Source organism: Protopterus annectens, chromosome 3.part1 (assembly GCF_019279795.1).
Source record: "Protopterus annectens isolate FY-2018-M chromosome 3.part1, PAN1.0, whole genome shotgun sequence".
Classification (NCBI taxonomy): domain Eukaryota; kingdom Metazoa; phylum Chordata; order Ceratodontiformes; family Protopteridae; genus Protopterus; species Protopterus annectens.
The window spans coordinates 1754469198-1754483085 of NC_056732.1; the positions used below are offsets into that span (position 1 = coordinate 1754469198).

At 38.9% G+C, this 13888-nt stretch overlaps 1 long non-coding RNA gene across 3 annotated transcripts in view; it reads right to left on the bottom strand.

Moving 5' to 3' along the window:
• LOC122798661 overlaps positions 1-13888 on the bottom strand; it is a 700012-nt gene that overhangs the window by 184292 nt on the left and 501832 nt on the right. Inside the window, exon 5 of one of the 3 annotated variants that reach the window (XR_006364294.1) lies at positions 11685-11705. The exons of the other annotated variants lie outside the window; for them this stretch is intronic. This is a non-coding gene — a long non-coding RNA (uncharacterized LOC122798661). The remainder of the gene's footprint in view (positions 1-11684; positions 11706-13888) is intronic. 3 annotated transcript variants of the gene reach the window in all.

A 13888-nucleotide genomic window follows, 5' to 3' on the forward strand; every position in this document is an offset into this window, starting at 1 on the left:
TCTCCAGGGAGCAAAAAAAAATTGCATTGTAGTTACCTTCTTTATTAGATGTTTAGGTGCAATGGCTTTGACTCATAATATGAACATGTCATGCATACAGTGGCTGCGCCTGCTCCCCTAGGCTTTTGGATACTAAAACTTTGTCCACCCTTTATAACCTTTTTAGGCAATGTCAAAAAGACAAAACTACAAACAGGTGAAGATGTTTCCAAACAATCTTAAGGTGTTACTGCTCAATGCTAGGAGCCTAAACAAGAATTCCACACCCTTCAAGCCCTCCTTACTCTGAAGAATATAGACATCTGTATCATGACTGAGACTTGGTTTAAAGCCACAGAAAGTACTCCAACAGTGCAAACCTACATAGACTTCCACACATTTAGGCCACATACACACACACACACACACACACACACACACACACACACACACACACACACACACACACACACACACACACACACACACACACACACACACACACACACACACACACACACACACACACACACACACACACACACACACACACACACACACACACACACACACACACACACACACACACACACACACACACACACACACACACACACACACACACACACATGCGCACGCACTCTTACATACACACTATATATGCACAGACTAACATATACTACATTCTACATCGGCTCCCTATTGAAAAGCAGAGTGCTAAAAATAAAAAATAAATACTACAAATACACAAGAGAGCAAATTGTGAACATTACTCTTCTCCTTTAAACTTCTTTTTTGCAGGAGAAAATCTCCCCTGCACCCCTTAATGGGAGGCAAGTTCCCACCCCACCATACTTATAAATTCCAACTCCAAGATCACCATACCTAGCAGAAAAGGAAATATGTCTTGGACATAATATATGTAAGTCCATTTTTATGACTATTCAGTCTCTGTGTTTTTGGACTTGATCTAGTCTGTCCGAACATTTCAAATGGTTGCCTGCTACAGATCCTCACCCCACACACACACACACACACACACACACACACACACACACACACACACACACACACACACACACACACACTCACACAAATGTACACACACACACACACACACACACACACACACACACACACACACACACACACACACACACACACACACACACACACACACACACACACACACACACACTCTGACACTTACATACCTGCACGTACTCGTTCAAACACATATTGACACAGATACAGACAGATATCCTTTTTTTACCACTTAGTAGTTGGCACTGCTGCACTGTCTGTAACATGAATAGAGAATACGTCTCTCACCACAGACTGAAAGCCTCTAAAGTGTCCCCTTTTGCTTTACACAAAAAGTAACTTAGTTGCGCTGTGATGATCAGTGCAGAAAAAATGTATAGCATTATATGGGATTTCTTTCTTTCTTTTAGACTTTGTACTGTTCTCTTTTAACACTCCATTTTATTTTTATAACTTTTAACAAGTGTCATCATTAGCTGTAAGTTGTATTTTTGTACTGGAGCTCTACTGAAAAAAGGGTATTTCTAGGCCTGGTCGGACTAAACTGGTAAGCAAAATGCAAATAAAAAAATACTCTACATGAATGGACACTTCTTTAGTTAGAAACGATGAGCAGTGCCTGATTATATTTCATGGTATCGTTTCATAGCATCTCGCACTGCATGCACAGACACACACACACACAAAATAATGGCTTTACTGGAAAGGCTTACCCAGACTCGGCCACAACTTGCTGTGAGGGGAAAGGTTAGTTTGCTTTTTATTTTTTGTACTTTGTATTACTTTATTGTCTTTTTATATTTTGTATACTGTGATTTGTTTTCTTCACACTGTGTTTTACTTGTGTTCTGCTTTTAATTGCATATTAAAACTTGAAAAGAGACTACAGTTCTGTCTCCTGTGAGTCAGACAGAGATTAGAACAGGTCAATTAAGCAGTCACACATACATTAGAACAGATCAGTTAAGGTTAATCATATGTGAACTGAGGGGGTAGAGCTAGGAAATAAACCTTCCATTTAAGGGGTAAAATAAATCATTTCAGAGCTTTACTGGAAAGGCTCACCCAGACTCTTCCACAGCTTGCTGTGAGGGAATGGCTAGTTGGCTTTTCATTTATTGTATTTTGTATTACTTGATTGGCTTTTTCTATGTTGTATACTGTGATTTGTTTTCTTTACACTGTGTTTTACTTGTGTTCTGCTTTTAACTGCATATTAAAACTTGAAAATAGACCACAGCTCTGTCTGTTGTGAGTCAGACAGAATTTTTCCTAGCCTCCTACCCTGTTACTGTTGTGTTCTTATACACCACTGTCATTCTGTTTGCCTGCCACTTATGTTAATTTGACCATATATCTCATTTCCTCTCTGCTTTTACTGTCTGGTGTAAGCACAAACTTATCATTTTGTGAAATCATACTCCTTCAACTATTTAACTTAATTGGCCATCCTACTATATTCCATAGTACCAGAATATAAAAGTGCCCACCTCCTTTCAATCTATCTTGCTCTTTTAAAAATAGTGGCTCTCCACTAAAACTTAACTTTTTAGACAGCTGAAACTTAAATTATCCACTTTCATATCTAACTGCAGTGTTTAGGATAAACCATTTTTTCATCATACCTTTAAGCATCTTTTGCAAGACCACCAGTTATAGGAGAACCCACATTCTGCCTCTCAGTAAGCATCTTGGGATTAGTGCTTCTGATTTCTTCTGGTGAGAGAAGGAGTACAGTGACATTATTTTCTGGACACTGCTGATCACTAGAAAGCCTAATAATGGCTTTATAGGTGACAGCTTGGAATCTGTGCTTATATTCTGATCCTGGTGAGAGTAGGAGCAGAGTGCATTGATTCCTGACTGTTTCTGATTGGGGAGTGAGTGTTTGTGCTTATTCTACCTGAACGGTCTGGTTGCTATTCGAGGAATCTATCCAGAAAAAGGCTGCAAGCCTACAGACCCTTGCATCATCTGGGACAAGATTGTGGATCACCAAACAGGCTGTGGCCTGCTTCTCTTCTTGGGATTGGTGCTAAAGTATTGTATCCCAACAGAATGAAGCTGTGGTGAGACCAGCATTAGTAGTAGCCAGGCAGTAGCCATTCATGCGACTCCCTTCTTTTCATCATTCATAACAAGCTAATTCTTTGTTTTCAGTAAGTACTGCTTGATTTGTTTCTAACAATATATGCCTAAATACTTCACCCTTAAATTTTCAGGGTGTACTTATTAGTCTCCCGTCAAGTGTTTGGCAGTGCTCTGTACAGACTCAGACACCTTGAGTGACATTTTTCCTGTAAAAGCACAAGTGAAATTTCTCCAATATCTACTTGAACACAGGACAGATAGTTTTGTCCACATAGTTGCAAACCAGATACTCCTGACAGTGATTGATATTCTCACTCCAACAGTCTAATATATAAAAAAAGGTTTGTTGCCATGGATATGAACTTTTCTACTGTCTCTGCTACTGGCTTTGTGCATATGGGCATCCTGAGGTAATGTAGAAATTGCCTCATGTTTACTGACAACCAGTTAATTCTCAAACAAACTGATATGGTATGTGAGAGATGCATTTACACAATGTCACTGGAGGCAAAGCTCTCATATAAAAGTACTTCTAATGTCAATAAGGTTGTCAGTAGTACACAAGCTACACCCATCATGCACAATTCAAAGCAGACATATACTAAGGCATTTACATGTAGCCTTTCTCAACCACAAAGACATCCTAGACAAAGTACCCATAAAAGATACCTTCAGCAGCCCCAAATACACTGTTTCAAAACAACACCCACATCAACACATAGAGCTGCTTCTCATGGAGCCTCTATCTCTAAGCCCATAAGGCAAGTCAACACACAAGCCAACATTCTAGTCATTGCAGACTGTATTTTGAGACACACTGATGTGGAAAAAGTTAAGGTCAGTTACTTATCAGGGACTAGGATCCATCACATTATACATGCACTCAGGTCATTGGACCTCAATTACCAATATGACTCAGTCATAGTCAATGTGGGAGTAAATGACCTGAGACGTACCTCCCTAGACCATATGAAGGGACACATCAAAGAGCTCTCAGAATATGTATCTCAGGCTGGTTTGAACCTAGCATTGAGCAGCATTTTACCTTCTCCAAGGATGGTGCCACAGTACAAACACAAGATGATTGACTTTAATAATTGGCTTAGTTTTTGGTGTCATTCTAAGGGGGGGGGGTGCAATATTTGTCAGCATGGAAGGAAATGGTCAACAGACCATGCTGCTTTGCCAAGGATGGTCTGCACCTCTTCTTTCTAGGCTTTTGAATTGTTAGTTAAAATATTGTCTTCTCCCATAGTGCCTTTTTTAGGCAATGACAAACTGAAAGTACTTCCGACATAGCAAATCAAAACCAAGGAAATCTAAAGGTATTACTGCTCAATACTAGGAGACTAAACAACAAACTCCACTCCCTTGAAGCTCTCTTTACCCTAGAGAATGCTGATGTCTGTGTGGTCTCTGAGACATGGTGTAAAGCCATGGAAAGAACACCAACAGTGCAGGGTTATAATGCTTTCCACACATTTAGACCAGCTACTTCACAGGCAGGGACTAAACATGGAGGTGTCTCTCTTTACATCAATAATGGATATACTTCAAGGCTGGACAAACAGGACAATGCACTTGAGCTGCTCCATGTTCAAATCACCATAGGTAAAATCCAATACCACTTCCTTGCAAGCTCTCCCTCTATGACCCAAGAAACCCATACCATGTATTTAAACTTATTAGGAAGTCTAACCATCTAACCCAATACCATATTCACAGGTGCCTTTAATTACCCCAGTATTAACTGGGAACCCTATATGACAACAAACGTACATGCATAGAAATTCCTGGATTTTGTAAATGCAAATTCCCTGGACCAGATAATCAATACACCAACCTGGGGTGGAACCATAGTAGATCTGGTCCTCACTGATTTGGGAAAGTGCTGCACAACCCCTGCTGTAATGCCTTCCCTGGTAAGGTCAGACCACAGAATGTTCTCCTTTGAAGTAAAAATAAAACCTGGACCCCCAGCTCAACCAGGAATATTCTCAAGCTATTCTAAGGCTAACCTCCTGCTATTAAGTAAGAACTTGGCAAATTTTCAAGCCCCTATAAAATCTGAGAACACTTCTGCCTATGCAGAACTGTTCACAGAAACCCTGTACTTACATGTTAATAGCTGCATACAGGCAGCAGTACCCAGCAGGAAAAAGTACAGAACTAACTCAAAAAACAAGCCACCCTGGTGGAATCATAAAACCAATCAGATGTATAACAGGAGGAAGAAAATCATGGCAAAAATTAGGAGGTGCAGAACCCAGCAGGATAAAAGCACTCTCATCAAACTAAACAACCAACTCAGAGGACAAAAAACGTCTACCAAAGCCAAATCTGAGGTAAGTTTGGCCTCACAGGCCAAGGACAACCACAAAGCATTCTTTAGCTATGTCCGCAACTTCAAAGGCAATACACAACTGTGTGCAGAGCTCATTGTAAATGGAGCCACCTATACTGAGCCAGAAGATTTAGCAAATGACCTGGCTGATAAATTCAGCTCCAAGTTTACTCATCTCTCCCCCTCAATCTTTCCTCAGGAAATATAATCAAATATAACTCCCCCTGCTATCACTAGGGAACATGTTCTTAATGCTCTCTCTAAGACCAAGATCACTGTATTAATGGACCCAGAAAATATCCCAGGATGCCTTCTAAATTGCATGAAACATGACCTATCAGAGCCTCTGGAATTACTGTTCAACTGCAACCTCCAAATGGGCTTTGTGCCTCATGAATGGAGAAAGGCAACAGTCAGACCCATAAGTCTCACTAGCCTTATATGAAAAGCCATGGAAAGAATTATAATGGTAATGATCAGTAGAGATATAGTAAATCTCCAGACACTGGACCCAACCAGTTTGGTTTTGTCAAGGGCAGATCATGCCTACTCAACCTAATGGACTTCTTTGAGAAGGTCACCAAAGCAATACATGAGGGCAGAATTGTTCGCAGTGCCTACCTTGACCTGTCCAAGTCATTTGACACAATACCCCACTTGGACATTGTTGACAAACTCAGGAGGTTAGGTACAAACCCATATGTCACCCGATGGATAGCCAACTGGCTCACAGACAGGACCCAGGAAGTTAAAATTAGAGAGTCTACCTCTACAAAGAGGCCAGTCACAAGTGGAGCCCCTCAGGGATCAGTCCTTGGACCACTCCTTTTTAGCATTTATTTCTCAGAAGTCAAGGCCAATGTCAATGGTCTCTGGCTGACTAAATTTACAGATGATTGCAAATTAGGAGCTGTCATTGAATCTCATATGGACACAAATGTTCTCCAGGAGGGGCTGACACAGGCAAACAACTGGTGTCAGAGCCATGGACTAAAACTAAATTCCAGGAAATGCATAATACTATCCTTTGGGAAGTCATCTAGCCCTGGTAACTTTCATATTGACAATACACTGCTTAGAGTTGACCCAGCAGTCATGGACTTAGGGACACACATATATAGGTATCTAATCTTTGATCATCATGTGTATACGGTGGTGAGGATATCATTCTATGTTGCATGACTTATAAACAAAGGTATGGCATCTAAGTCCAAGATAGTCATTGTTCCACTGTATTCAGCATTCATCCAACCTATCATTGAGTACAGTGCCCCCTTTGGTATGTACCTAGTCAGGCATATCCAACAAATGGAATGTCAACAGAGGTTCCTGACTAAAAGAATACAGGGCATAAGTAATATGTCCTACGCAGACCACCTCAAGGCCCTATCCTTGTATTCTGTCTCCTACAGGGTTTTGAGGGGAGATCTATGCCTGGTATACAGGGCATTGTCAGACCCCACTCTGATGGACCTCCTACATAGCCACAAAACAAACAGTACCAGAATTACCCATTCTAAAGACTTAAACCTTGCCTGTGATATAAATAGGACCTGCTGGACAGATAGGTATGTATCCCAGAGAATACCACATCTATGGAACAGGCTCCCCATCCATGTGAAGCAGAGTTGCTCCCTAACCCAATTCAAGTGCAACTTGGGCAATTAGATGGGAAACTGGAAATTCATCTCTTGTTTGACACCAATGTCTATAATGCAAACAGGTTACCTGTAAATGGTTCATCTTCCAGGCCCATGCTTACACTTATCAAAGGTATCAGAACTTGTCATATATCTGGGATACATGGCAAGGCTTATAAAGGACCTTGTGGTCATTAGCCTAGTAAACACCTATGAACCTATATATGTGTGTGTGTGTGTGTGTGTGTGTGTGTGTGTGTGTGTATACATACATATATATATATATATATATATATATATATATATATATATATATATATATATGTGTGTGTGTGTGTGTGTGTGTGTGTATATATATATATATATATATATATATATATATATATATATATATATATATATCTCAAAATGTGGAATGGCACATACATAAAACTAAAATGGACAAATGCGTCTTTTCCATTTTCTGTAATGTCATTCTGCAAATGTTCAAATGCACATTAGTGAATGATAGTGCACATTCACTAATGTGCTTTTGATGTTCTGATAACAGATCGCACTACAGTGAGGATCAGGAAATTTACACTTTTCCCCACTATAGTTTGATCTCAGAGTTGGAATATATAATTTGCAGGGAGATGGGGTGTTCAGAGTCACTTGCCCCCCTATAAAACTGTAAGCACTTGTTCTGCAGACATGCAATTCATATGGCAGCTTCAGCACAAATGCCTGAGGGTCTGACGTCACCTCTTGACATTCCAAATTTGGTCAAAGGTGAACATCATGGTGATGATTTTCAACATTGATTCCATCAAGTAAGTAGATTTTTTTTTTGATTTTCAACTTTTTGATAGTAAAGCTATATATATATATATATATATATATATATATATATATATATATATATATATATATAGGTCCACTTCTGAACCTCAAAATACTGAAATGTCGAATTTCAGTATTTTGAGACCAGAATGTTGAAATTGCAGTTGTTTGAAATGGCATTTTAAGAAATCTAAGTTTCATAAATCCATGGTAGGCATGGTGCTGCATGTACTGTATTGTTTGTTGTCTCTTTAAGGGGCAGTGTTGGTCTGGGACGTCTACATGGTGGCTGATGTCGGGTTATGTATAGAGATTCAGGTAGGTGTTTGCTTTTTTGGGGGGTTTTGGGTAGGAATGTGTTAGTTTTTTGGGTAGTTTTAGGTGTAGGTTGAGGTAGGTACGAGTGTGTGCATGTGTTATTGTTGAAAGTGGTGATCTTTGTACATGTGTGTGTGTGTGTGTGTGTGTGTGTGTGTGTCTGTGTGTGTGTGTTATTAGTAAGTGGTAGTATGACAGTGTGCAATGGGAATGTAGGGCATGTAAAAGTAGATTTGTGGGTTTTCTTTGAGTTAGGGTGACATCAGAGTTGGTATATATAAGTAGCAGGGTTTTGGGAGGTGTAGCCACTTACACAGGGGCTGCAGAAGGACTTGCCCCCTGCAAAAATGTATGCTTGTGTTATTTGTTTTCAGTTTATTAGTGCTTTTATTTTTATGTTAGGGAAGGTTGTGCTTTTATTTGTGGTTTGTGTTTTATGGTGTTTCGATGTTTCTGTGTTGTGTGTTTTCATGTTTGTGCAGTTTCAAAATTCTGTTATTGAAATACTGGAATTCAACATTTCAGTATTTCAACATTCAGAAGTGAATCCATATATATCTATATGGATATATAGATATGTAGATATATGTGTGATGAAAGGAGATACTGCCAGTACAGCTAGCTGGAATTTTGTAAATAATTATACGTCATTGATGAATATCAAAAGGATTTATACAAGATGCTTGTGTTAGAAATGTATTACAACTGTATATCATGTGTTTATCAAACTGCTTGTACAGATGTGTGTGTTGAAAAGGTATTTGTAGAGTGCTTTGTTTAAAATGTATCCACAGTGATGCCGTACTGAAAGACAACAGATTGCACATGCAGTATTGTAAGTGTTTAAATACATATTTTAACAGAGGAAACCTGAGGGTTAACCTCAGTCCAGCAAACTTTAGAAAAATATTTGAAATTAAATCACTTTAGGCTGCACAATAAAGAGGCTATCTCTCAAGTTTTCAATGCAGCTAGAGACACAAAGTCTGTACTAGGAAGCTTCCTGTATTGTCTTTAGGGTGAACTAATTACTAGTCTTGAAATGTGGAGGAATATAATTGTTTATGACTTCCAGCATTTGCCAAAGATCTGAGCAAAAACCGTTGAATGAGTACTTTTACAGGTAGATGCTAAATACTACCAGCTGCCAGCAATGGGGGGTTTGGTTTGGAAACTAGAAGTCAGTTGACAAGAAGTGATGTCATTCTGCAAGCTATCCCAGCAGTAATATTTGAGATATTATTTTGGTAAGTCTCTGAGTGAGATAGAGCATTCTGTATTCTGTCTTGGACCTGACAACAACTAGAAGAGCCATTCACCACATCTGTCTTGCTCTGTTAGTAAGTTCTTGGGTTATAGTATAAGTCTCTTAGATTCAGTAAGGAATATAGTGAAGCTTAGGTTAGATATTTTTTCTTTATTTATTTGAGACTGGCCTGCAATATTGTTTTAAATATTTCATGTGGTTTTGAACTTTGATGTCACTGTGAATATATATTTAGTATTGTATTGTTCTTTTATTATTTATTATAAAATATATTTAAACCTTTCATTGTGGCTGATCTGTGTAGAGATATTTAAGTTTTGAGAGTACTCACATATTTATTTGGTGACACTGTGTGAGCCATTCCTAATAGCCTTGCTCTTGGTCAAATGACCATTTGTATTAATATTAATATCACTCAGTATATTGCGTACCCTTGGAAGAGTCATAAGGTAGCTGGCAGGAGTGACTGGTGGCAGTGAAAACTACCTTATTGTCTGGGCAGAAGGGGACATAGCTAGTAAACATGTGCCAGCCTTTCCCAGGGGTGTGTGTGTAAATCAAACCTCAAAGAGTGTGTGTGTCAGCTACTTGGGCAGGGACATGAAGCACTGGTTGGACAGAGAGGGTGCTGGAGGCCTAGGCTTGGTCACTCAGCTGAGATTTGAACTCTATAGCTGTGCCAGTGGGGAGTCTTACTGGGGATCTGGAGAAAGAGGGAGAAACTAGCCCCATACCGACTATGGTCTCTGAGTCCTCTTTAAGGAAATTGTACTTGATGCAGAGAACTGCATCTTTGTGTACCTGTCATCCTTTCATTGAACACACCCCCCACAGGTGCCAGTGGTGAGGATTGAGGCTCCTTGATCACCGGTCCAATGGAAGGTTATCAGAATATATATATATATATATATATATATATATATATATATATATATATATAAATATATATATATATATATATATATATATATATATATATATATATATATATATATATATATATATATATATATATATATATATATATATATATATATATATATATATATATATATATATATATATATATATATATATATATATATATATATATATATATATATATGCACACACACACACACACACACACACACACATATAGATATACACTCACAGTACAGAGTCACAGAATTAACTCATATGAACAAACCTTTACTAGTCTGACAGGTAAGGTACATGATGGGAAAGAGTTAGTCCCCTACAAAGTCCTAATATTTTTTATGTCCTTATTAATCCTTATTTTTTTATTTCCATCATCGTGTATTTCATAGCATGATTTATTTTGTAACCATTTTGCCATGCCTGATATCTTGCATATTTTGTACTATAGTAACTTAGTGGTTAAATTTCCTGCTTGAGTGCTGTAGATTACATTGTTCAATCCTGATCTCAAGTTATAGTCATTAAGGAGTTTGTATAATCTATGTTATCGGTATAGATTTTCTCAGTTTTCTTCCCACCTAGTAACACACTAGATCAACCTGACATTTAAATTCTTGATCTTAGTGCATGTTTTATGAATGTTAAGTACCCACAAAAGATCATTTCACCTGCCAGTATCTCCTTGGACAACTTTGACTTTCTCATGCCCCTAACTCTAGTCAGTTAACTACTTATTAACTCTTTGTATTCAGCATTAGTAGTCTTTAAAATCTTACCCAACTTACCCTTCGCATATAGTCCTTACTATTTGTTAAATACATATATAACATAATGGATTAATTTATGTACATATACAACCTGAACTTTCCAATCTTTACCCAAGCTGCTTACTGCTTTACCTATCAATATACAACCTGAACATTCCACTCTTACCCAAGCTGCTCACTGCTTCACCTGTTATCTCTGCTATGACCCATTCCACTCATATTCAAACTATTACTGCTTAATACCTGTTAATGCTATGTACTTGTATCCCAAATTTAATTTAAACCCATGTTGTTACTGTATTGCCTTCTAACTCTTTATGTAATTGTAGTTGTATTTCTGCATTTCTATTGTATGTGTATCTCCTGTTATTTGTATGCAGAGCTTTTCTCCTCGTGTCTTCACTGAAAATGGGCTCACCGAGGCCCAGTGGACCTTCCTGGTAAACAAATGCAATAAATAAATAAAATAAAATAAGTGCAGAGTTACTTACCAGCAGCAAGTGGTGATGACCCTATAATTAACAGAAACAAAAAGTATTACTGCTTTGAAAAATAAAATGGAATAAAATAATACATTAAGCATGAAACACATCTTCCCATCTTTAATCACAACAAAGGAGTTTATAAGATTAAACTCCAACATGTTATAAAACTTTTCAAGTAAATGTGGTAATATTCATGATAAGAAATTAACACTCAGCTGAAGCAGGTTTGTTGAAATATATTTATCCTTTGTTGATTGGGATAATCCCACTAGGCTAGTAATCTCTGTTAAGGAAGACCTAAGATGGTATTTATACTACTAGGGAAAATTTGGGTAGTGTAACAAGGAACTTCCCCTAATGTTTAGACAGGTGCCGGGGGATCTTTTTCATCTATCTGAACTACCACCAGTTCAGGAATATAGCACATGCTGAAGTTCATCACCTCCCCATGATGCACTGCAGTGCCAACAATTCATCTAGCTGGTATGGGAGTATAGCCCATAACCTTCTGCACCAAAGGAGAGTGTACCACCTGTTGTGCTACTGAAGATACTGTTTATTATGCATTTATAATTTTTGTACCACAGCAGTCCCTGATGTCTATCAGATTGATGAAAGCAGCAGACAGCTTATTATTTAGGTAAATTTCCATCCCATAGGCTCATAGGTTCCTTGGTTTACAGATTACTGCTAGGCTAACTGCCTTTGAGTGCTATTCACCCCAGGGATCATCTCTGTGGCTCTGCTCGACAGGGGCACAGGAAAATAATTTTCTTGGGTGGCGAATGCCAGGGTACCTTTTGTCTACGCTTATATAGGCCCTAGGGCTAATAGCCTAGTACATACCTATGAACCTATGAACATGAGAGTACTTATATGGTTTCCTGGGATGATTAATGAAGTATTAGATAATAGAAAGACTGCATAGCAATGACTTATTAGAGTTTATCATACAGGATATTATAATACAAAAAAAGAAAGAAAACAAGTCCATCTCTTCACAGTAATATAACGAAGCACCCTGAAGCATGAACAAAAATGAAAAAGCAATGACCTCAATCTTTCTTACAATTACTAAACTCCATGTTTAGGAAATTGAAAAAATAATAATAATAAAAAAAAATAATAAAGCTGGCTTAATGAAAGGGCTCAAACAGATGCCATATGCTGCCCAGTTAAAGAAACTCCAGCTCTACTCAGTGGCATACCGCCTGTTCAGAGGCGATCTGTGCCTGACGTATAAAGCCATGTCCAACCCGGAATTAATGGACATGCTGCACCTCAGAAAATCCAAATCCCATCGAGCCACGCTGGCTCGAGACTTGAACCTCAGCACTGAAATAAATAGGACATGCTGGAGGGACAGATTCATAACCCAGAGGCTCCCTTCACTCTGGAATAAAATCCCAGTCCAGGTTAAAACATAAACATAAAACTACTGTTCAATCTTAGCCTTACTACAGGATATGTAGCCAAAGAGTGGCGTACAGCAACAGTGGTCCCTCTCCACAAAGGTGGTGCCTCAACGGATCCTGGAAACTATCGCCCCATAAGCCTGACTAGCTTGGTCTGCAAAGCTATGGAAAGGATCATCATGGACCTCATAAAAAAAGATATTGGGGACCTACAGACACTGGATCCTACCCAGTTTGGCTTTGTTAAGGGCAGATCCTGCCTCTTAAACCTGGTCAATTTCTTTGAAACAGTCACCAAGGCCATTGACGAGGGGAAGGTGGTCCACACAGCCTACCTGGACCTCGCAAAAGCCTTCGGTACAATACCCCACTCGGGCATTATAGATAAGTTCACCAGCTTAAATATAACCCCCTATGTCACTAGATGGGTTGCAAACTGGCTCAAGGACAGAACCCACATGGTTAGAATTGCTGGAGCCATGTCAGACGCCAAACCAGTTACAAGTGGCATCCCACAAGGCTCAGTCCTGGGACCTCTCTTTTTCGGTATATATTTCTCGGCGGTACAGGCCAACACGGAAGGACTGTGGCTGACCAAGTTCACAGATGACTGCAAACTGGGTGCCATAATCAACTCTCCAGCCGGCACAAGCATCCTCCAAAAGGGCCTTATAGAAACAGACAACTGGTGTCAGAGCCATGGCCTCAAGCTAAACGCCAAAAAGCGTATAGTCATCCCCTTTGGCAAAAACAAAGTGCCCACAAAGTACCACATAGGTGGTAATCCATTAAGTA